The sequence below is a fragment of the Manis javanica genome, chromosome 6 (genome assembly GCF_040802235.1).
Source record: "Manis javanica isolate MJ-LG chromosome 6, MJ_LKY, whole genome shotgun sequence".
Taxonomy (NCBI): Eukaryota; Metazoa; Chordata; class Mammalia; order Pholidota; family Manidae; genus Manis; species Manis javanica.
This window is the reverse complement of record NC_133161.1, coordinates 41,963,092-41,985,313: the sequence shown is the minus strand read 5'-3', so window position 1 is coordinate 41,985,313 and position 22,222 is coordinate 41,963,092. Positions and strand designations below refer to the sequence as shown.

General features: G+C 41.4%; 1 long non-coding RNA gene across 1 annotated transcript; it reads right to left on the bottom strand.

The window, feature by feature from the left end:
- Positions 1-11,965: 11,965 nt before the first annotated feature.
- Positions 11,966-21,737, bottom strand: LOC140850077 (uncharacterized). The gene is made up of 3 exons (XR_012132821.1): positions 21,642-21,737; positions 17,394-17,540; positions 11,966-12,408 (listed from the first exon to the last, which is right to left on the bottom strand). It is a non-coding gene; the product is annotated as an uncharacterized lncRNA (long non-coding RNA).
- Positions 21,738-22,222: the final 485 nt, after the last annotated feature.

Sequence of the window (22,222 nt, the reverse complement as noted above, 5' to 3'; positions counted from 1 at the left end):
AGCTACTTGCTCCTGGTTGTTTGATAGAAATTTGATGCCATTTGAATTGTTTTTCCCTTATAGGTAAGGTATAACCTCTGTCACTGTTCTTTTTTTGTCTGTAGTTTTTAGATGTTTGACTATAATGGATCTTGGTATGCATTTCTTTAAATTTATCCTCCCTGGGGTACAGAAATTTTGTTGAATCTAGGTTGAATCTATGTAATTCATCAAATATGGAAAAATTTTTACTCATGATTTCTTTGAATAATTTTTTCAGCCCATCCTCTTTCTCCTCTTCTTCTGAAACAGATGACATGAATAGTTGATCTTTTGTTATGTCCAGGGTCTCTGTTCATTATATTTCAGTCTATTTTCTCTCTTATTCAGACTGGGTAATTTCTATTGTCCTATTTTCCAGTTCACTGATTCTTTCCTTTGTCTTCTTTTTCTACTTTTGAGCTTTTCCATTGAGTTTTTCATTTTGGTTATTGTGTCATTCAGTCCTAAATTTTCCCATTTGGTTCTTCTTTATATCTACCATTTATTTGCTGAGATTTTCTTCTTTTTCTGATTGTTCTCAGTGTGTTTGTAATTACTCCCTAAAGTATTGTTTTTTGATGGCTACTTGAAAATCCTCAAGAAATAATTCTAACATCTGTGCCGTCTCTGTGTTACCATCTGTTGATTGTCTTTTCTCATTCAAATTGAAATTTTACTTGTCTTAGTGTGACAAGTGATTTCTGATTGTATTGTAGACATCCTGAGTATCATGTCATGAGACTCTGGGTTCTATGTGACTTATTAAATCTTCTGTTTCAGCATGCCTCCACTGACACTGGACTGGTGGAGGAAGGGAGTCTCCACTTCTTTACTGTCTTATCTGATCTTCATTTGATTGTGATGTAAATGAGATACTTTTATTGTGTTAGGCCATTAAGATTTTGAGATTGTAACAGCAGCTAGTATTAATTAGCTTAATACTTTAAAAAAACATATATTTGCTTATCTGACCTATGAAGATCACTGGCTTATTTCTCTATTTTGTTTTATTAATGGGCACAGTATAATATGTGGGTAAGAGATGTGGAGATGTGGGTGGGGAAATTTGGAGTGAGGGGACAGGAAACATTCTGTGCTTATTCAGGGATACTTAGTGAATCAACATTTCCATATTGAGATAAATTCAATATGTTTATTTCCCCCACCCCCCAACCCCACCCCAAAGAGAAGTCAGTCTCCAGTTGAACACTGGTGAACATTCTGTCTTCTGGTACACTCTTCTGTCACTGGGCTCTGTCCAGCAGACTTCACAGGCTGAAGAGAGAATGCAGCATCCTACATGAAGGAATGTTCTCTCTTTACTGCAGGATCCAGCCTGCTGTTTGCAAAAAAATGACATCTGTGTATGGCAGGTGCTGCTTTCACAGGGAGCATGTGATGAAGTACAATCGTAGTGCTGTGGCCCAGCAGAACAGGTGAAGACCATCAAATGACACAGTGTACTTCTCTCTTTTCATATAGGGACTCAGCTCCTAGTTCTAGGAGAAGGCACCAGAGCTTGCCTCTCTCCCAGCCAGATTGTCCTCTTTTCCCTGGTTAAAGGGAGAGAGTAAGGTGTCTGCCCTCAACCCCTTTGAGACTGGGGTCCAACTATGAGCAGAGGGCAGTGTGTCAGCTCCAGTGAAATTAGGCCAGTGAAAGCGTTTTGCAGTTTGCAACTCTCAAATATGCATGCTCTGAGGCAACACAGCATCAGAGGTTTTGAAGTCAGACACATCTGTTTTCAAATCCCATCTTCACCCTCTTGTAGCTCAGTAATTCTGAGAGAATATTCCTGGATATCCTGACCCTCAGTTTCCTCAGCTCTAAAATGGGGCCTATAAGACCTATTCCACAGGGTGGAATTAAAAGAAATTACATGTGAAGCACTTAGCTCTGTATCCAGCTAGTAGGTGGTGCTCCATAAATGTTACTTTTCTTATGTTCCCTTTCCCACCCACACAAAGCCACAGAGACAACTTCCTTATGTCTCTGACTGGCTCAGTACTGTCTGGATGTACAGACAGAGACTTCCACAGCGGTGATGACACAAACTCTACAGCAAGCAACTTTGGCCACTTTAGTATGAAAGCCCCTTGAATAATGTCCCAATCCTTCTCCACTGCACACTCCATAGGATCAAGACAGAAAAACGGTAATGGAAAGACAAGGCACTGGACTTGGTGTCAGAAGATCTCAGTGCAGATTACTTTCCAGAGAGAGCAGTTGATTAAATTAGAAAACTCTCTAGACCTCAGTTTACTAGAATGGACGATATTGGTAATAACCTCCACAGAAAACTGTGAAATACAACACCTGGAACACATATAAAGTATTCTGGTAAGCTTCCAGGCACCTTTCTTTTGGATTGCCTTGTGTTTCTATGCTTCCAAGTGTCTTGTATCACGTGCCTTTCCCCAGCCCACTGAGGAGCTGTGTTTTGTATACCAGGGCAGTGCTTTGGCCAGGCGATCCATCCATGTCCCTGGACTCACATCAACTCTTTGCTCTTGTCAAGAATGATTTGGTTTCAATATATGTTGCTTTAAAACCACGCCATCAGAGCAGAGCACCCGGAGAATTGTCCTCTTTTCATAAGATTTTATTTTCTGTGCACTTGTTTCAATTCATCCACAGATCCCGATGTGATTGATAACATCTTTGCTAAGTTTTAGTGAAGTCTCACCCCAATTCAGCACTGGCCATTTTACAAACAGAAAAGTCTAAAAGCTAATATAGCCAGCAGCCATGAAACAAATGTATGGATAGGGTGACTGAGATATTGTTACCAGGGGAGTCATCTGTTTGATTTTTCTGATTCTACTTAAAAAGCCACCTTGATGTTTGTTTAAACTTGAATTCAATTCCATTAAGGTGTAACGTTCCCATTGCCTCACTTATATGTTAACAGAGTTTCGTACATTTGAGAATATATTTTCTTACAGTCAGAGGCTTTCGGACTTCTGCTTTATTTCACATCTGTCTACACTTGAGGCCACATTTTTGGACACCTACTTTTAATTTTTCTACCTTCTGCCTCTTTGGAACCAATTCAAGTTCTCCTCCAAAGCTATATGGGGGCTCAGGTGGGGGTTACAGTACCTATTTCTAAGGAAGAACACTGACTTTTGAAAAGGGTAAAATAGCATTATGGAAATCTTCTGTTCCAACTCTGTTCTGATTCATTAATTCTCTCTGTGTGATGCCTCGATGATCCAAATCATCCACATGCCTTGAAACACGCTTTGCCTCCTTGAGCTGAGTTGGGTTCCTGCGCACACTTGCCCTGCTGTCTGGGGAGTTCCCTTCAGTCAGTGGGCTTTGATACAGTGTACGCCCATGTTCAACTCCTGCTGTTGCCTCTTTGTTCTTGCTGGAGTCTCCTGAGCTAAATGGATCCTGCACAACTTGTCTCCTGCCTTACTGCAGCTGTTACCACTTTGCTCCAAAAATGTTTTCCTCATATTTGATTATTTCGTCACTCAGGGTTATCATTATGTTGACATATTATTCACTCCCCCGTCTCGTTAACTTAACATTCGGTGTGCTGTACAAAATAGCAAACATATGTGATGTCTTAAAGCTGTAATCCTTTGTGGAAAAAGGCTTATTTGTAAATTTGTCACTCTAATTGAACACTTTGCAAATCTATTCTACCATTATTTCATTTCTTTTGATTCTGTTTAAAAGAGCAAAAAAATGGCATATTTGGGGGGACCAGTAAAATTATTTTATACAGTGACATTACAGAAAGAAAAGAGTGCACTTATTTCTGTTTCCTTCCTTTACCTTCTTTACTTGTTTCGAGGGCTTTGTTAGGATGCTGACATTTTATGCCATAAAATCCATCAGGATTTATTTATAAAACCTGGTCTTCAACCAAGGAGGACTCTCTCCCCTTTGAGAACAATCCCATATTTCATTAAATTTTTACTAAAGGGAAGTATGTCTTACAACTATCCTTAATTTTAATTTTTCTAATTTCGTCTTGTTGTTTTTGGTTAGAAACGGAATTTTATCTTGTTCCTTGTTCATGAACTTTAGAATTTAAGAATATGGAAGGAACTTAGAAAATGTCCAGTCCATCTTCCCAGTTTTTCAGATACCAAAGTTCAAAGTGGCTGAGTGGATTGCCCACTGTCACAAAACTGATCTTAGCAGAACTGGAACCAAAGTCTTCAGATTCCCTGGCCAGGTCTTTCAACCTTTATGATATTCAAGGACATTGAATCTTTTCACTTGTTATTCATCCAAATTCTGTGAGTTTTCTTCTGGGAATATGTCATTTGGATGTGCCGCAAGTTCTACAATGCCCTAATTGGTTAAATTCCCCTTCTCAGTGATAGGATATTACATACATAAAGACTGAGAGGGGTGTTCACTGATTCATTCACTCCTTGAAGTCAGGAATGGCATCACTTCCTTTTTGGTAGGTCTAAGCTGAGTGCCATTCCTAGTACACAGAAGTTTCTTCATAAATATTTGTCGGAGAAATGAAGAAATGAAAAAAAACACCTCTTGTCTTACAACTCTGTGTGAACTCTGAGGCTTGTAAAAAAAAAAAGGAAAAAGATTTACTGCCATCACTGAAAATGTAATATTGAAGCTGAAAGCACAGACGGAGAGTAACAATGTAAGAAACTACATTTAATTGCCAGAGTGAGAGTGCTATAAAAGTTCAGAAATGAAAAACTAATATAGTGAGAGTCTACAGAAATGAAAGAAGTGTGGATAGAGTAAACACCAACCTCTGTTGTGGAAAACAGGGATATGTCTTCAGTTTGAAGGTCATAACTTCTTGACAAATAAAGAAAAGAGAAATAAAGGGAAAAAATTACTTTCAACAGAGCAAATAGATAAATGCATCTGAAACCCAAGGATGAGAGAAATTACTTGACTAATTTAAATAAGTTCAGGAATTACAGACTTTCAGTTGTCAATTCATATTTTGAAAATGTAACTAATTCATTTCATGGGCTTTAAGAGCATATCCTGAATGCAACCTGGGGTCTTTGTCTCACTGCTGAAATCTTCTACTAAGTAGGACAAATAACTTTCCCAATTAACTCACTTATTATAAGCTAGATTCTTATTCATTTTTAGAAGTGAATTGGGGAAAGGCAAATGTATTTCTTTGCTATTGACTCAAAACATAAGGTAACTGTTTAACTCAGTAAGTGCTTAGATTTCTTTAGTCACAGAGGAAGCATCTCTGTAGAGAAAACAGACTGTTGAATGGCTTCTGTACTGACGTTTGTCTCCCATCAGCATCTGGGTCTCTGGGTTATTCCTAAAGACGGTAAAACTCTCTCTCTATGGGCTCTGACTTCATTATCTCTCTCTGAACAATGAAAATTCTATCCCAAGGCCTGCTTCACCTTTGGAATAGAGGAAAGGTTTTGGGCTGAAAGTCAGGAAGCCCAGGCTTTGAGTCTGGCTCTATGCCTGGAACAATGAAATGAAACTTCCTTAAGTCCTCAGTTTCCTCATCTGCTAAATGAGAATTATATTCCAAAGCTATTTTCTTACAAGATTTATGTATTAGTTAAAGTTGTGGGTACCAAAGGAATTCATTGAAAGACAGAATTGAAATCTAAAAAGAAATCACATAACCAGGCTTTAGAAAGGAGAAGACCTAGCAAGGGTCAAGGTTCAGAGGAGCAGGAAGTAACAGCCCCAACCCTTCACGATGCTTCCATGAAGATGCATGTAGTGCCCATGTCCGATCATCTGAGGTTCAGCTTCTCAGAACCAAGCATTTGATTGTCTGATACTCGTTTCTAGGCTACGGATGGGCCTCCAACCCTGGCAAGGCCTAGCCAATGCTTTCTTCCCAGAAGCTGAATTTCAAGAAAGGTGCCTAAGAGAATACAAAGGTAATGAGCTATGTTCCCAGGGAAGTCAAGGCTGCAGATTTTAAGGACTAGGTCCCAGTTTTGTCTGGGTAATGTCTAACATATTTTCGGTGTCTATACATCTAACATACTTTCTCTTGCCCAGGGTACACACTTTTTGCTAGAAACAGTAATCAGATTTTACTTTAGGGAATGCTTTTCCCCTATGAGATACAGGCTTTAAAGATGTTTTAGTAATCTATTACCAAAAAAATCCACCCCAAAGCTTAGGTTGTCTGAAGATAAAATCCGTGAAATTGCCCATGATTCTTTGGGGCAGGACTTTGGACAGGGCTCAGTGGGGCTGGCTTATCTCTGTTCCATAAGGTATCAGCTGGGAAGCCTTACCTAGAGCTGGGGCACCATGGTGGTGGGCCTCACATGCTTGGCAGCTGCTGCTGGCTGCTGCTGTCAGATGGGGAGCCCCAAACCACATCTATGCTTAGCTTCTTCCCCGCCCTGTGCTGTGTGCTCACTCCCTAACATGAAGCCCCATCTCAGTCCATGCTTCTCGGAAACTCGGCCTAAGTCCCTGAGCTCCCACAAGCCCCTTATCCCCACTCCTGTCATGTGCAGTTGAGGAGAGGGAGGCTGGGCTTGGGCACATACTTGCTCCTGATCCCTTCTCTCTGCCTTTTTGAGCAAAGGGGGAGTTTTCTCCAGATCCTGAAATCCATAGTGTTAATGGGCAGTGGCAAGTTCACAGTTTTTCAAGTCACACAAATCTAAATTTACTTCTGGCTGTGGGCTGTGGGACCCGCTCCTTAATTTCTCTAGCTCCCAGCTGCTTCATCAGAGAAATAGGGTATCTGTATCTACCTCAGCAGGTGTTATGAGAACTGACTGCAATAAAACACTAACAGAGGGCCTGGCACATAGAAGGTGCTTATATTATTTATTTTTCTTCTTTTGCTCAATGTTCCATCCTTCCAGGACTTCATTACATTCCCTTTGGGATGAAACAGGTTAAAAAAAATCCCAGCGCAAAGTATTTTCCCATGACCTGGCGTGAGGAGTAGTATTGTTTAGAGATGTCCTTGGCGAGTTCAGTGATTTGATGTGAAGTGTCAACAGCTGACGTTCGATCCTGACTCCTAACCCAGGGCTGTGGTAGGATCCGACTCATGACTCCATAGTGTTAAGAGGAATAAAAGTCATGCAATTTCAATTGTTTTGTTTCTAAGGTCACAGAATCCAACAAAGAAAAAGAGATGAGAAAAGGGATTTCTACCTCATTTGTATTCATTAAAAGAAGCACACATTTACCCACCCCATTCCTGCCTCAGTTAGGCTGTGCAGCAGTCCAAAGCTATTCTGACTCCAAGTTAGAACTTCATTGACTGACTTACTTATTTGCTTCTGAGTCAATAAAAGCTCGTACTAAACTCCAGAAATGAAAACCAAAAATGTGTTCATTCATTTTACTACCAGCCTTTGAGCTTTTATGCCCACTCACTGATAAGCCCTTCCTAAATTCTTACATTTGTAATGTTTTGCCAATAAAAAGTTAGCATGACTCCTTTCTTCCTATGGATAGCAAGCCAGGGTCACAGTCAAGTGAGGGTTCAGGCTGTGTGGCTCCATGGCTGGGTTCATGCAGGCCCAGCCCCGTTGTGCAGGACGGCCTTTGAGAGCCGTCATCCATACTGCGTCTCTTGGAGACGCTGCTCTCTCACTCATATGCTTGCCTGACAATTTGAGTTTCCTTCCTTCACTAGAGAGCCATAAACCCTGATTGTTCAACTAAATTTACAATGGGCCAGCATAGGATTTGCAAGAATGTTCTAGGATCATTTGTTAAGCACCACTTCACTAACACGTGTGATCATTTCACTCACCAGATAGAAATTGAACCAACTTTCAAAGCATTTATTTGTATTTACATTCATTGCAGACTTGCTCAGCAAATTAGATAGGAGGCAGCGATGGAGATTTCATACAGACCTAAGAAATAACTAAAGAAACCACAGAGCAGTTAGTGACCAGAGCAAGTTTTAATATATAATTTACATTCTTATTTCCATAATTAAAGGGATCTTCATGATTCTAAATCTCTGTTCTCCTTCAAAGACAATGCACACAAAAATATAAAGGGACACCATATATATGTTTTTCCTTACTGATAATCAGAAATACTAATTAAAATAATTGCCATATTTCCATCTGTTAACTTGGCAAATTAAAATTACAAGGAGAGAGGTTGTGGAACGGACACTATCATACACTTCTGATGTGGGTATAATTTAGGGCAACTGTTGTGGAGTGTAGTTATACATTCTGTAAAATCCTCAGAAGAAAACCTTTGACCCAGTTCCATATCAAATAATTAACCGTAAAGAAATAATCACCATCTCTTGACAAATGTATCTTTGAAAGTATCATCTTTAACAATGAAAAAATGGAAAGCAATGACCAACACCAAAAAATTAGTTCAATAAACTGTACTGCAGCTGATCAATGAAATACTATACATCTGTAAAAAGTAGTATTTTTTTCAGAATTAGAGATGCAAAAAATAATTGTTATATGAAAAAAATTACATAAGGGCACATGTGGTGGCCACTTCATTTAACAGAAAAAGAAACATGTTTGCATATAGATATTTCTTTGTGGGTATGTATACACACATATATACATATATAAGTATATATTCATACATGTATATTTGTGAGTACAATACATAATCTCTTTCCTAGACCACTGTCACTAAACTAGTCCTCCCGTGTCACTCACTCTAGTTCATTCTCTGCAAAGCAGTGACAGTGACCTTATCTAGATCATGTCCCTGCTTTGCTTTAAATCTCTAATGCCTTCTTTCTACGTTTAGAATAAAAGGCCATGTGTGGTGTGACTACTTTCTATCATCCTGGCCTCATCTCTCTAACTCACTAATCCTCTCTCTTTCTTCATTAGAAATAAATAACATCCTGTGCTAAATGACTCTGATAATTTGAATGAAATTTCAAGCTGCAGGTGCATTGTTCTTCAGTTGTGTTAGGTCAGAGATGGGCAAGGATGTTAGATAACAAAGATGGAAAGTCATCCTCTCCTTTGTTACCAAGGAGTCAGAGATGACCTGTGGTGGGGCTGGGATGGGAGCAGAGGAAGAAGAACAGAAGCTAAAAACCTGAAGATCTCTACTCCCCACTTGTACTTCTGGCACTGGCAGGAAATCTTAGAGTATTGTTAAAATCAGTTTTCAAAGATTTCATGGATCTTCTCTGCAAATGCAGCCTGGAGGGACCTCAATAATATAATATTTCTGCTATGGGTAGAATCTTATTTAGCTGTGTTACTTCTGTTCCACAAATTCCCTGACATTTCAAGCCAGCCATTAAAATAAGCAAGGGAGCATTTTGTTTTTGTTTTTTAATGCTTTGTTTATTTCATACTGGGGCTTCTTGTCTAAGCAAGACCACCTCAGTAATTGTTTGCTAAGTACAGTAAGTGGGAAGAAAGAAACTGAAGAGATATGGATCTTTAATTAATTAAATTTCCTATAATCTTACCAACCAGAGGTAAATACATAGGCATGCATTATTCCAGTTATGTATTTGTACCTGCAAGTAGTAATTTTAATATACATAATAATAATATTTATAATATATGTATTAAAACAAATAGATACACATTCATATAAATATACACACCATACATTTTTGTATAGATAGATGGTAGGATCACATGATTTATCTAAATGGGAATATATGGACACATTATAGTGACTTCTCATTTACCAGGATCTTATCAGATTCCATAGAGGAAATCCAGGTGGTTCCTATGATTCTAGGTCACAAAGCTGATTTTTCAGCCTCTTTTCAACTTTCCTATATTTTTCCAGAAGTATCTTCCCCTGGCCTCCAATTGTCATGAATGAGACATGTAAAGTTGTCAACAAAAGCCCACCCAGATACTAACAACCACAGCCAAACTTTACTTTGATAAGACAGAAACTGAACTCCTGACTTAGCCAAATTGAATAAGCTGCACAATTTCCAACCTCTGACATTTTGCTCTGCCTTTGCTTTCCACCTAGACTGCCTTCCCCATCCACTTTTTGCATTTTAACATCCTCCCTGTCTTTCAAAGTCCACCTCAAGTGACTCCTCTACACAATTGCCTTTTCTGGTCTGAATCCTGTGCCTTTCTTTAATAGAAAAAACCGCCTAGCGCCAGCGGTTTCTCTCTGCCTGCCCTTCTTCTCCAGGGCATGGTAGGAACCCTTCTGCTCTTCTGCCCTGAAGAGCAACACCAGCCCGGCCCTCCACAGTCCAGAGTTTACCTTTTTCAAATGTATAAACATTACATGTTATGTTGAATCCTTGGGTGAGAGGGACCAGGAAAAGAAATTACTGGGAAGGGGTACAGAAGGGGCCTCAGGACCTGCCCTGGTGGGGAGGGACTAGTCCCGGCTGGAGAGAGGCCAGAGAGCAGCACATGGTTTTTTGTTTTTTCTTTTTTCCTGGCAAAAAAATCAGGGGAAGCACAGCAGAGAGACCACTAGCTGGAAATAAGTGAACAAAGAACTTTGCAGGCTTCTCGGCATCTGAGTAATGGCAAGAGGAAGAAATCTATCATTGGAAGCACTGATTTACTGCACACTGAGGCAATGCCAGCCCTGGCACTAAGTGCTTACGTATATCACCTGTGTAATCCTTTAAAAAAATCACATGGATAATCATTAACCCCATTTTAAAGATGAGGTAACTGAGACTCAGAAAGGTTAAGTAACTGTCATAGTCATTTAGCTAAAAAGCAGCAAGTTGGGATTTGAACCGAACTTTATGAGCTCCTGTGCCGACGGTCTTAACCATTTTGTTCCACTGAGTCCCCATGGAGAGGATGGTGTCAGAGGTTTGGCAATACTCCCTGGGAAGAGGTAAGTGGGAGGTAATGTGAGCCAGGGGAGGCAGTCGAGAGCAGGCCACTCCTCCCTGCAGCTGTACTGGTGTTGGGGGTTGCGGGGACTGGGGTTAGGGGGAGGACCAGGTGGGAGAATCTCTATAGTAGCTCTGGCCTGACATTCTATCAAAGAGCACACCTACTTCTTGAGGACATGGCCCAGGAGACACATCGACTGGCTGGTGAGAGGAAAGCCTGAGACTCAAATGGATTCAACCCAGGGACAGTGGCTGTCAGGCAGTCGGACCCCTCCACAGAAAGAGGGGCTCTGGCCCTGAGCACAGGGGAGCCTGGAGTGTCATGCATTCAGGGAGGTGCTAGCTCATGCCTGAGCCAGGAACCAGTTGGCAGTGTGCAAAACTGAGGCAGGGAAGTGGTGGCAGTCCCCAGCAGCTCCTGGAGAGGAGGGGTTTGGGTGGTGGGGAGGGAGAATGCTGCTTCTTGCTGATGAGTTGGTGAGTTGAGCTCAAATAGCTCGTTTTGCGTGGTTCATACCATTTAAACTGTGCTTCTCAATCCTTGATTTTTGGGTCTTTTGTGCTAGCAGAGTCCATGTAAAATCTCTATTAAAAGAGAGGGAAAAAACCCTAACCTCCATGAGGTTTACCTTGGAACATAAGAGAATAAAGATTCCAGGGCGGCCTCCTGCCCCTCCACATCACTTCATGCTTATAGTCACGACCTTGTGCCCAGCTGAAAAATGTCATCAGAGGTTTGGGGAGTTGTCAAAGGAAAGCGAGAGTGGGGAACCAGGAAGGCTACTCATTTCTTTCTGGAAAACATATTAATATTTCTTTCACTACAAAATGGAAGAGATGGGAAGGCAGTGAAATACGGGAGGATAAGTTGTTCTACCTAATAAATTCATAGGAATTTTGAATGTTTCCCCTAGTTAGCTGACAGGACAGGGATTATGACCTTGGGATGTGGAGAAAAAGGAAGACAGAAGAAACATCTTAGTACCAATAGTCAAATCAGGTCCCAGGCAGGGCCTAGGGAGGAAGGCGTCACCAGTAAGGGTCTCTTTCTAATGTGAGATCTGTTGAACTGAGGCATACCATTGTTTGGTATAGTATTTAAGTTGTTTCTTATACTGAGTTTTTGTAACATGTATGAATTTCAGAAAGTATAAAGTCAAATGCTCAAAAAAATCCTTTAATTTTTTTCTAGAGTGAAAATTATCTTCCTTCTTAAGCCTCCATCTCATGGAGGGCCACAAATATCTGATTCAATTTGGTATTCAAGAGAGGAAATCCATAGTTTTACCATATTTGTCCTCTCTCTCGAGTTGCGCTAAGTCTCAGAAGACTTAAGGAGCCTTGTATCCTCAGGAAGTTATTTGGACATTGTAGGGATGGCATTAGTTGCAAGTAGGAGAAAACCCAATTAATTGGTGACTAATGATTATCAAGGATGTAATTTTTCTCATATGACAAAGAGACTAGAGTCAGGGAGTCCAGTGCTGGTATGATGACTCAGTCAAGGAGGCAAACACTTTCCATCCCTCCCCTGACATGTAAACTTTGCCCCCGTACATGTCTCCAGGTGGACACTTGGTAGCTGCTTCACCTTCAGCATCTTGTTTCCATTCCTGGCATGAAAAAGAGGAAGAGCAAAGGTTAAAAAGCACATGGTAGTTGACTCAGCACCTTGGGGGAATGTTTTCCCAACTTCTGCTTCTGCTTATATCTCAGCACCTTGAATTGTGTCAGAGTCATCCCTAGCTTGAACAAAGTTGGAAATCATAATTTTTAAAAACATTTCCAAACAAAATAGTTGTCTAATAGTAAAGAAAAAGAGAGAATGTCTGTTAGGCAGGCAAACAGCCATGCCTCTTGTAAACATCACCTGTCTACACCAGCATCCTTTGGGACACAGTGTCTCCTCAGGTCCCCAGGAGTGGTCTCTGTTTTTCCCTGTCACTTACATTCCTCCTCCATGGAGACACAGTGGTCCGAGATGATAATGGATTTTGTGCAGGAGACTGGGTGGATGGAAGGGTGATATTGCTGACTTGGGCATCTACACAAGAGGCCACTCAAATGCCCCCATTTCAAAAGCTGCTCATTTGGGTAAGCAGTAAAGCCTGAACAGTGTTTGGGCTGCTCTATTCCATTCTTATGCCTGGGACCTGGGCACTGTGGTGACATTTTCAATTTACTCCAGGCTAGAATAATCTAAATCCCATGGAAAATAAATTGTTCCCTCACTTGCTACTCTCAGGATAACTTTTAGTGTTTAATTAACCCCAGAACCTCAAACAACACTCTGTAAATTCTCTGTCTTTGAGCAGCAGAATCTTGATGATGTCCTTTTGTTCCAGGATGTGAGTTCTTTTGTCAAAAAGACAAACACGTCACCTGTTTTCTCCAACTATTGAAAACCAGGTCTCCAGATAATTTAAAGATAAAATGAAGCAAGTTGTTGCTGCCCTCTGTTAAGATCAAAACCTGATTTGAAAAGGAATGAATCACTATTCTTTGTGAATGATTATCAGTCAAGCACATTACCCCAAACTTTTCTTAAGTTACTGTGTTGTGTCAAACGAACACTTGGGGTCAGTAAGTCTGCACCACACTTCACGGGTTTCCCTTCGGTTAGTGATTATTTAGGTTTCTTTAAGATCCTCAGACAGTCTGGCCCTATCGACACCCAGCATGCCCTGCTGATACCACTGGATTTGCAACAACTTCAGGGAATCCTCCCTAAGAGACTGGGGTCTGCAGGTCCTGGTCTCTGACACAAGGGAAGACTGTCTTGTCTTTCTTAGAACTTTGAAAGGCACAGAATCCCTCTGGGAGGTTTTGGGGAGCTCTGAGGACTTAAGGGGTGAGAGCAGCCACCATTTACCTTTTCTGGTTACAGACCCCCTTGGAGAGGCTCACAAAGCCTACAAATCCTCTATCCAGACACACAAATGCTCTAATGTCCCCACTTTTGTGTATTCTTTCAGGGGAGTTAAGGAACAATTTAAGTTCAGGTTCAAAACCCTTGCTCCATCTAGACAGTTGGTCCACTGGCAGAAAGCATGGCCATGTCTCTCCTCTACAGTTTGAGGTGCAGTAAAGAAGAAAGGCTGAGTAACAGCAGTGGAAGACAACACTGGGGAGACTAGGGGCCCACTGCAGGTGCCCTCAAGGCTTCTAATCTTCAATGCTGAGATTCCACCCCTGCTTCAGTCCCTGTCCAGCCTCAGCTGTCCAGCCCAAGGCTGGCACTTGATCTGTTCGTTCTCTTGGGGTCTAGATGGACGTCTAGGTCTAGATCTAGGAACCAGGTCTAGGGACCAAGCTTTTGCCATGCCCTTATGAATAAGTCCTGCCATACATTCTGTATTTAGGCTCGAATCTCATCTTTTGCCCCTTTGAAGTTTCAGAGTCCTTTCCCCAAGATCTGAATGGTCCTTAGATTTTTTTCTTGCAGCCCACCTCTAGCCCTTCTGTGCTGTTAGCCCCAAATACAGGCTGATTACAGGTCATATTGCTTCAGATGACACCAGGAGAAAGTGTCAGCAATGAGCAATGGACTTTTCTCAGGTCCTCTGGAGTTTTTCAAGTTCAAGTTGATCAATAAAATACATGCCCTTCTAATCCCTTTAGACCTTCCATCCTTCCTTTCATGAAACATTATTTTGTCAGATTCTATTAGATGCAAGTTCATAATCTCCTGTCTTCAAGAAGTTTATACTCTAATGAGACAAAAAGAGAAATATAATATGGTATGCATCATAACTAAGATAAACTGAGAAGATTGTGATACACAGGATTCTCAGAGGGAAAAAACCAACAAACTGAGCCAAAGCATCCAGGAAGCCAGGGATTTTAGCAGAGTCCTGATGGATGGCAAGGCTTCCTCTAGGACAGCCATTGCCAATCTTTTCTTTCATAGACCTTTGAAAATCTGATGAAATGAGGAAAAGTCTAAAAAGGTCTTTGAAAGCCATGGTAGAACCAGCTTAGAATTAAAAGTTAAGGTCCTGTATTGTGGTCACAACATTAGAGGGATATGGACAAATCATTTTTCAAAATGCATCTTGACTATTTTATCTATAAAATGTTATTGAAGGAGATATGACTGAATAATAATTCAGGTCTCTACTTGCTTTAAAATTATATGATCTAATTCATCACCTTGAATAGTTCAATATTTTGGTTCTTCCAAAGAAATTACATATTTTCTAATTGAAAGACAAAAATAACCTTTCTACCTCACACCAACAATTGTAAAATTATTGGAAAATGCATTACATACACACAGATTTTAAAGAACCTAATGTTATACACAAATTTGAAGTTCATCACAATAATGAAGGCTAACCATTATTGAGAAATTAATGTATGTCAAGCAAATTACTAAATGTGTTATAAACATTATATCATTTAATCCTTGCATTAATCCAGTGGATTAAATGCTATTGTATGATTCCCATTTTACAGATGGATCTTAATCTTGGAGAGATTAAGTTCCTTTCCTAAGAAATCTGTTGGATTTGGAGTTAGGCATTCCATCTCCACAGCCCAGGTACCCCTTCACTGCTGCGAGTTACTTTTACAGTGAAGTGAGATTTTTCATCAGTAGTTTATAATATTTCTTAGGTCGCCAGTACCTTGAAAATCCAATGCCCGGTCTGTAAGCTTTCATCCAGAAAGACATGTACAAACACACACACATGCACTTACACACGTGCACATACAGTAATATTTTCTCTATATATCTGGACCACAGAACCCCTTTTGAGGTTTCAGTTCATTTTCCTACTGAAAGCCAAAAACAGCTGCAGTATACTGTGGAAGGTCTGGTCAGCATTAGTCAAGGGCAGAGAAGACTTGTTGTGTCTTTCTTTTCAGAGGAGTAGAGGATGTGGCTGTCAGTTGGAATGGGGGAGAGCTGGCAGAGGACAGTGACAAGGCAGAGAGACTGTCAGCCTGGTGGGGCTGCTGACATGCTGTTGTTCAAGGGGCAAGAACATCAGGACTCATTTTGTCCATGAAAACAAGATCATCTTTCTCCAATCACCCTCTATTTGCCATGACCTGTTTGGCTTGTCTTCATATACAGAGACCCCTTGGAGATGACTCAGGCTTTCAAAACCAGCCTTAGAAAAGGGTCGTCTATCTGCTTAGACTTCCTCATAGTGAGCCATGAACTCATACTCAATAGACTAATAATAAACACCACGCTAAGGGTAAAAATTCTCAAATGATGTGTAAAAACTTCTACTCAGTCTTGCTTTTCCACTCAAAAGAATCGCTTAGAAATCAAGACTGAAGTGTGTGTCATAATTACACATTTTCTGCTCCGTCTTCTGCTTCTCTCCTGGCTCTTCACTGACTTTTTGTTTCACTCGGACGAGGCCGTCTGCGTGAAAGGCCACGCCATTTGTCCACTAGGGGGAGACTTGCCCACACTTATAACCTAGACTTTCTCGGGGGAGCCTCCCAACGGTTTTAGATGAGAATTGGAACTTGATTACCGCAGCAGCTCGTTTATCCTGCTTCCTTTGCTAAGCAGGGCGTTTTAGTTTGATTAACAACATTTTCTACTTAATGTTCAACTTTCATTTTAGGAAGCGAGAGGGACAGGGAGCAATGACTCCTAGGCAAATAAGGTATTGATTTCACCCCTTTTTTTCCCAGTGACCTCTGAGACGGCAGCTCCCTCACTGCCCCGGAGGCGCCGCAGCGGGTTCCTGGAGGGAAATGCAGCGCGGCTGCAGCCTCGCCCGCCCCCGCGTGCGCTCTGCAGCCTGCCCTGCAGAAGCCGTTTTTAGCTTGTGGCCAGGCTGACTCACACAGCTAGAGCAGCAAGAGGTACCTGAGGCGATTGCTGATGGTATTCAAACATCCTTATTTTCGCGTCTGTTTTTCTTTCCTGTACGGAGCTCAGCTTCCGTCCCTTTCCATCTCCTCTGCCAATTTAAGCCTCAGACTTCTGAGTGGCCCTTGCAATGCGGCCAGTCCAGCGATTGGTTCTTTGCGGTAAAGGAGCTGCTGGCTTCGACCTTGTCTGAAGGTTACTCCTCAAGTTCCTGAATTTTCTGAGTGATGTGCATTCAAATTATGTCTGGAATTGTATCTCTTCTACCAGTTTTGTACTACATACTTAGTTGAGTTTTAGTTTTCTGACTGTAGCAATCATTTGAACTGGAAAGGACTTTTTTTGTTGAACTAGAAGATAGAGGGCACAAGTGTCACATAATGTGCCCACCATTTTAACACCTCCTTTAATTTCAATTTGTAGTAGGCATATGCATTTAGAGAATAGCCTGGGAGCTGAGCTACGTATCTCTGTTTGTAATGCTTGGTTCAGAAGGGGGATGATTATCCTTGTGTGTCACTGTCCTCCACATGAGGACACATTGGTAAATGAACATCTATCTAAAAGCAATAAACTGTACTTTTTTTAAGAAGTTATTTTTAAACCAGAACAAATTGTAGATATTTTGCCTTCTAAGAGGAGAAATACAGTGCATGTCTGTGGGGAAATAAATGCCATCTGCTGCTGCCTGCCCATTGCAGAGAGGTGGGGAGCACAGGGTCCATGAAAAGTGGAACATTGAGAAGAGTGTGGACATACAAAGGTAAGTCCCCAGCTGAGGTCGGGTGTAGAGGCTGGAAAGAAGGTGGCTCTTCCTCCACAGGATGAATTTGGGCAGCATATTCTGAAGGGCAGTGGAGTGGAGGGCACTGGAAGAGAAAGGATGGAGGCTCCACAGTAAAGGGTCTGAAAGACATAAAGGAGACATTGATTCTGAGATGTAAACTTCCCCCATTTCTCCCAAACTATCAGTAAATCTGTATGGTGCAAAGGAACTCTGCTGATAATTATTTTAATGGAAACCAAGAAAAGTATCTAAGTGTTGTTTTCATATGTGTTCATTCTTTCAACAAATATTATCAGACATCTGCTATGAAGGGGTTTTATTATCGGTCCTGGTGATACAAAGGTGAACAAGGCAGTAGGAAATTCCTGCTCTCTTAATCCTTGCCTTCCAGCCGGGAAAGAGAAACAATATGCGGTTAAGTCCTGTGAAGACTAATGCAGCGCAACTGGTTATAGAGTAACTGGAGGAGGAAGAAATGTATGTCAATATCTGAGCAGGAAAATGGAAACCACCCCAGGATTTCCAAACAAAAGAACTTGAATAAAGGGTATTTAATATAAAGTCATTGGAAGAACCAGAAGAACAAGGGGAAGATTCTGCCAATGGGAGGCAAGCAGGAGATTGAAGGGCAGGAAGCAGGGAGAAGGCACGTCTTCTCCTATATTTGGGGGGACATCCACAGGGGCAGCAGCTGCAGAGACAGCAGTCCTGGGTTCCCGTGCAGGCATCACTGTTCCAAAGAGCAGAGGACTTTCACCTTTGCTTCTTCACCCCATGAGTGACGGCAGCTTCTTGTTCTTAATTTCTGGATGTCTCCATCCAGAGTCATGGTAAGAAATTTAAAATTTGCTTGACATTCTCTAAAGAGAGCAGTTGAGCTTCCTTCCCAGGTTCCCTTCAGCTTTCCACACATCCAGATGACAATTCTAGCCTTCAACACACCCCGTAGGAGAAGGAAAGGTTTTTGTTTCTAAAGAACAAAAAGCAGGGAGAATCTAGAATAAGGGACAGCAAGCAGCATGGGGCCTAAAAACAAGAGGGCTTGGTTCCTGTCCAGAGAAGGAACAGGGGCCCTCAGTCTGCTTCCCTGGCTTGTTTTTAGGTCACTGGCAAGCAGACATTACCCCCACTGTCCTGCCACAGACATAGGATTACATTCATGCTCTCAAAACCTGGGCATCCCAACCCCATATACATTTGGAGGTACCCAGGAGAAGTCCAGCTATTTAATTTCTTTAAACTCGATTCATCTGTTACTCTGATTTGTGCATTAAAATAAGTATATTTAAATATATAGCTATTTTAAAACCTGTTTAAAATAGCTATATATTTACATTGCAAGAATGGGATGTGAGGAAATGCAGACATTGAGTACAGACAAATTTTGAATACTTTTCCTGAATGGGAGCACAGAATTAGGCCAGTAGCTGGAACAGGACATAGGTGGAGGGTTTTCAGGTTTGCGGGTACCATAGTATTTGGAATCATACAACTGATGACACAGGAATGAGTGGATAGCTGCAGGGACCTGTCCCTTGAGGAGATGAGAAGGATGGTGGCAGGGGTGTAGAACAGACAGAGCAGAATGGCTGTAAGACACAATGTGCAAACAAGGATTCAAGGGCCATGGAAAATCAGAGCCGGAAGTGAGGATGACTAAGCACCCCAGGGATGAGCAAATCTCTCGAGGAGGACATTGGACATGTAATAGGGTGTGGAATGATGGCTTGAGCAATCTTAACTAGATCTTAAGGGTCAGGGTGACCCATTTCACATTTGGGGTCATTCATTTTTCAAATGGAAGTGGAACACTTTAAAGCGATTTCTTGTTAAAAGTTTGTCTATCCAGTGTTTACACCTTAGCCTCTCTTTTCTTAGTTTTGTCTTTTACCCTTTTATGTTTACTTATGTTTTAGCCAAATTGGCCCATAAGAAGCCCTCAACAAATATTTATTGAAATAACAATTAAATTGGCCTTACTCACAGCATCCTCGGCTCTGCTGGAGCTCCCACCTCTTCCGGGGGTGGTTTCCTGGAGCGGCACCTCTCGGTGCTGTACTGTCCTTTCCTCCCCATACAGCCTCTCCCCTGTCTCCCTTATCCGCTTCTCAAAATCTTATTCCTCTTTCCTGATCCAGCTTAAATGGAACACTGTGAAGTCCTCTTTGACCTTCACATTTATGTCTGATCTTCCCCTCCTTTCTATTCCACAGAATTTTCTTTATCTGGTTGATGTCTCTTAATATTCTCTGTTCAGGTCATGGTTATCTGTGAGTTGTTAGTATGTTCTCACTTGACTGAGAGCACTGAAGACAATAACCATATTCTTATTTGCCTTATTTATTTGCCTTGAACCTCCTGGCACAGAATCTTGTATATAGGGAGTATTCAACAAATAACTGTTAACTTTTAATTTAATTTCCCTACCCAAGCCTTAGGATTCATTAGTACATTGACAAAAATCAGCTAGTGTCCTGTTACACTGGGGCCTCTTCCTTTAGCCGTGAACAGCCTTCTAATCAGCCCAGGAAGTAAACAGATACCTTCTTTTCATTCTTCCACTTTCAGTATTGGGATTATTTTTTCAGACTCAACCATCTTCCTTGAACACACATACCTGTAAAGCGCACAAGGCACATAGGCCCATGTATACTGACTCACACACGTGTTCATTTGTACATCTACCCATTCACATACACACATTCACACTTTCTACCTCCTAAAAAAGAACCTTCATTTGTATTCTAAATCAGTTTATTTTTTAAATCAGGTGTATTGTGGTATAATTTACACAGAGTAAAATGTATCATTTTTCATTGTACATGTCTACAAGTTTTGATAAACACACTGTGTGAGTTAGGTTCTCCAGAGACACAGAGCCAGTAGATCTTTAATACACACATATATATATATATGAAGAGATTTATTCCAAGAATTTAGCTCATTTATTCCAAGAATTTAGCTCACACAATTGTGGGGGCTGACAAGTCCCACATCCACAGGGGAGGGCCAGCAGCTTGGGGTCTCTTGAGCAGGAGTTGATGCTGCAGCTGGGAGGGAGAATTTCTTCTTCCTCAGGGAAGCCTCTGGTTTGCTTTTAAGCCCTTTCAACAGACTCTGCTGCTAGTTGGCTATGTATTCTATACAAATTGTCCTTCTTTGAATCTCGGTTCCCTGACCTAGATAAATGTTTATGCATATGTTTATTCTAAGGCATAAATTAAGATGAGGAAACAGTTTTGAAAATTGCAAAGCTATAGTCAATGTTAGTATAGTAGGAGTGAATCCTAGTCCTCAAACAGATGTCTAAGGAAAATTGTGTTTAATAATTTTCCTTTAGATTATTTTATCCTGACTCTGAGCTCCCACCCACCTCTGAAAGGATTGAAAATTCAACTTCAGGCATTATTCAACTGCCATCTCCTCCCACTGTTAGTTAAGATCCTTGGGGATTTCCACAACAGCACAACATTGCTTCAGTAACACAGCCCACTGATTCCTCTGGGGACACCACGATTCCTTCCCGCCCAGCACCTTCCGTGGCCCACGTGGGTGAGGTCAGCCTCCCCAGATGGGCCACGCAGCCGTCCTTGCAGAGGAGCTTCCGCAAGGGGGAAAGCCCAGGCCTGCTGAAGGTCTAAGGGGCCTCTTTTTCTCCTCAGCCTGGGGCTATCTTCCCACTCTTTCCCAGCCCTCAAAAACTTAAATCACTCTGCTCTCCTTCTGAGACACCTAACGTTATCTTTCCAAAGAACTTCAACCTTCACAAATTCAGTAAAAATCATTACTTTCTGGTCTTTTTTCTTTCAGCAATTCCAAAATTCTTAAGAAAAGGAAGCCCCAAAGGACCTGGATACCTTTGTGAAAAGACTTAGAAGGAGGGAAGGTAGAAAAAGGACAACTGAAACTATTTTAATAAATTATATTCTGAGATGGTTCCTTTTATTAATTTGTGTGGGAATTTTGCTGGTCTCCTTGAATCCCTCAGAAAGGAATTAGTTCAAGAACTTGGAAATCATTAGCTTTAAGAGTAAAAGATATATGTGAACATGTCAATTCTTTAAAGGAAAATGCTGTCTAAATACCAAGCCTCAGATAGGATATATTGGCCCATTTGCTAATGAAGGCACTGTCTTCCCTTAATTGGGAAAAGTGCTGAGTAACTAGGCACCATTTGGAGAATCAATACATATTAACAGAACACATAAATGGATACTTACAAGCCAACTTCTTCCATGAATAGCTGTGGAGCAATGAAGCAAATTTTCTGTTGAGGGCCTGGTTGCCATGTTCAGCCGGCCAAGGAAATGAGCACCACTTAATTGTTGGAGTCTGTCCTACTTGACCAGACAGTAGGCAATTTGGCCGGGCACACAGTTCCATCCCCACCCACATTCCTGTGTCTGAAACAGCAACGATAAAGACCTCATTTAAAACACTGGCCTTGTGAGTTCAAAATAGTGACAAATTGAATGTCAGTATGGGATGTGTGCAATTCATCAACATAAAGGCTCCAAGGAGATGCCAGACACCAGCAGGAAAGGCATCTTCCAGGATTGATGTACAGTGATGAAAATTCTTGCTCATGATTTGAAGATCAAGGAATCTTGAAATATTACCTAGTTTTATTCCCTGCCTCCATGCGGTCTGAACTCATCACAGCCTTCCTAGTGTTTACCCCACATCTCCAAAGGAAGTCCAGGAGGTACAAACCCGCCCCCTCCTTTGCTTTCTGAGTCATCCCTAGCCTGAGTGCTGGAGTCAGAGCCCAAAACAACTAATGGAGGAGATAACACTGGGG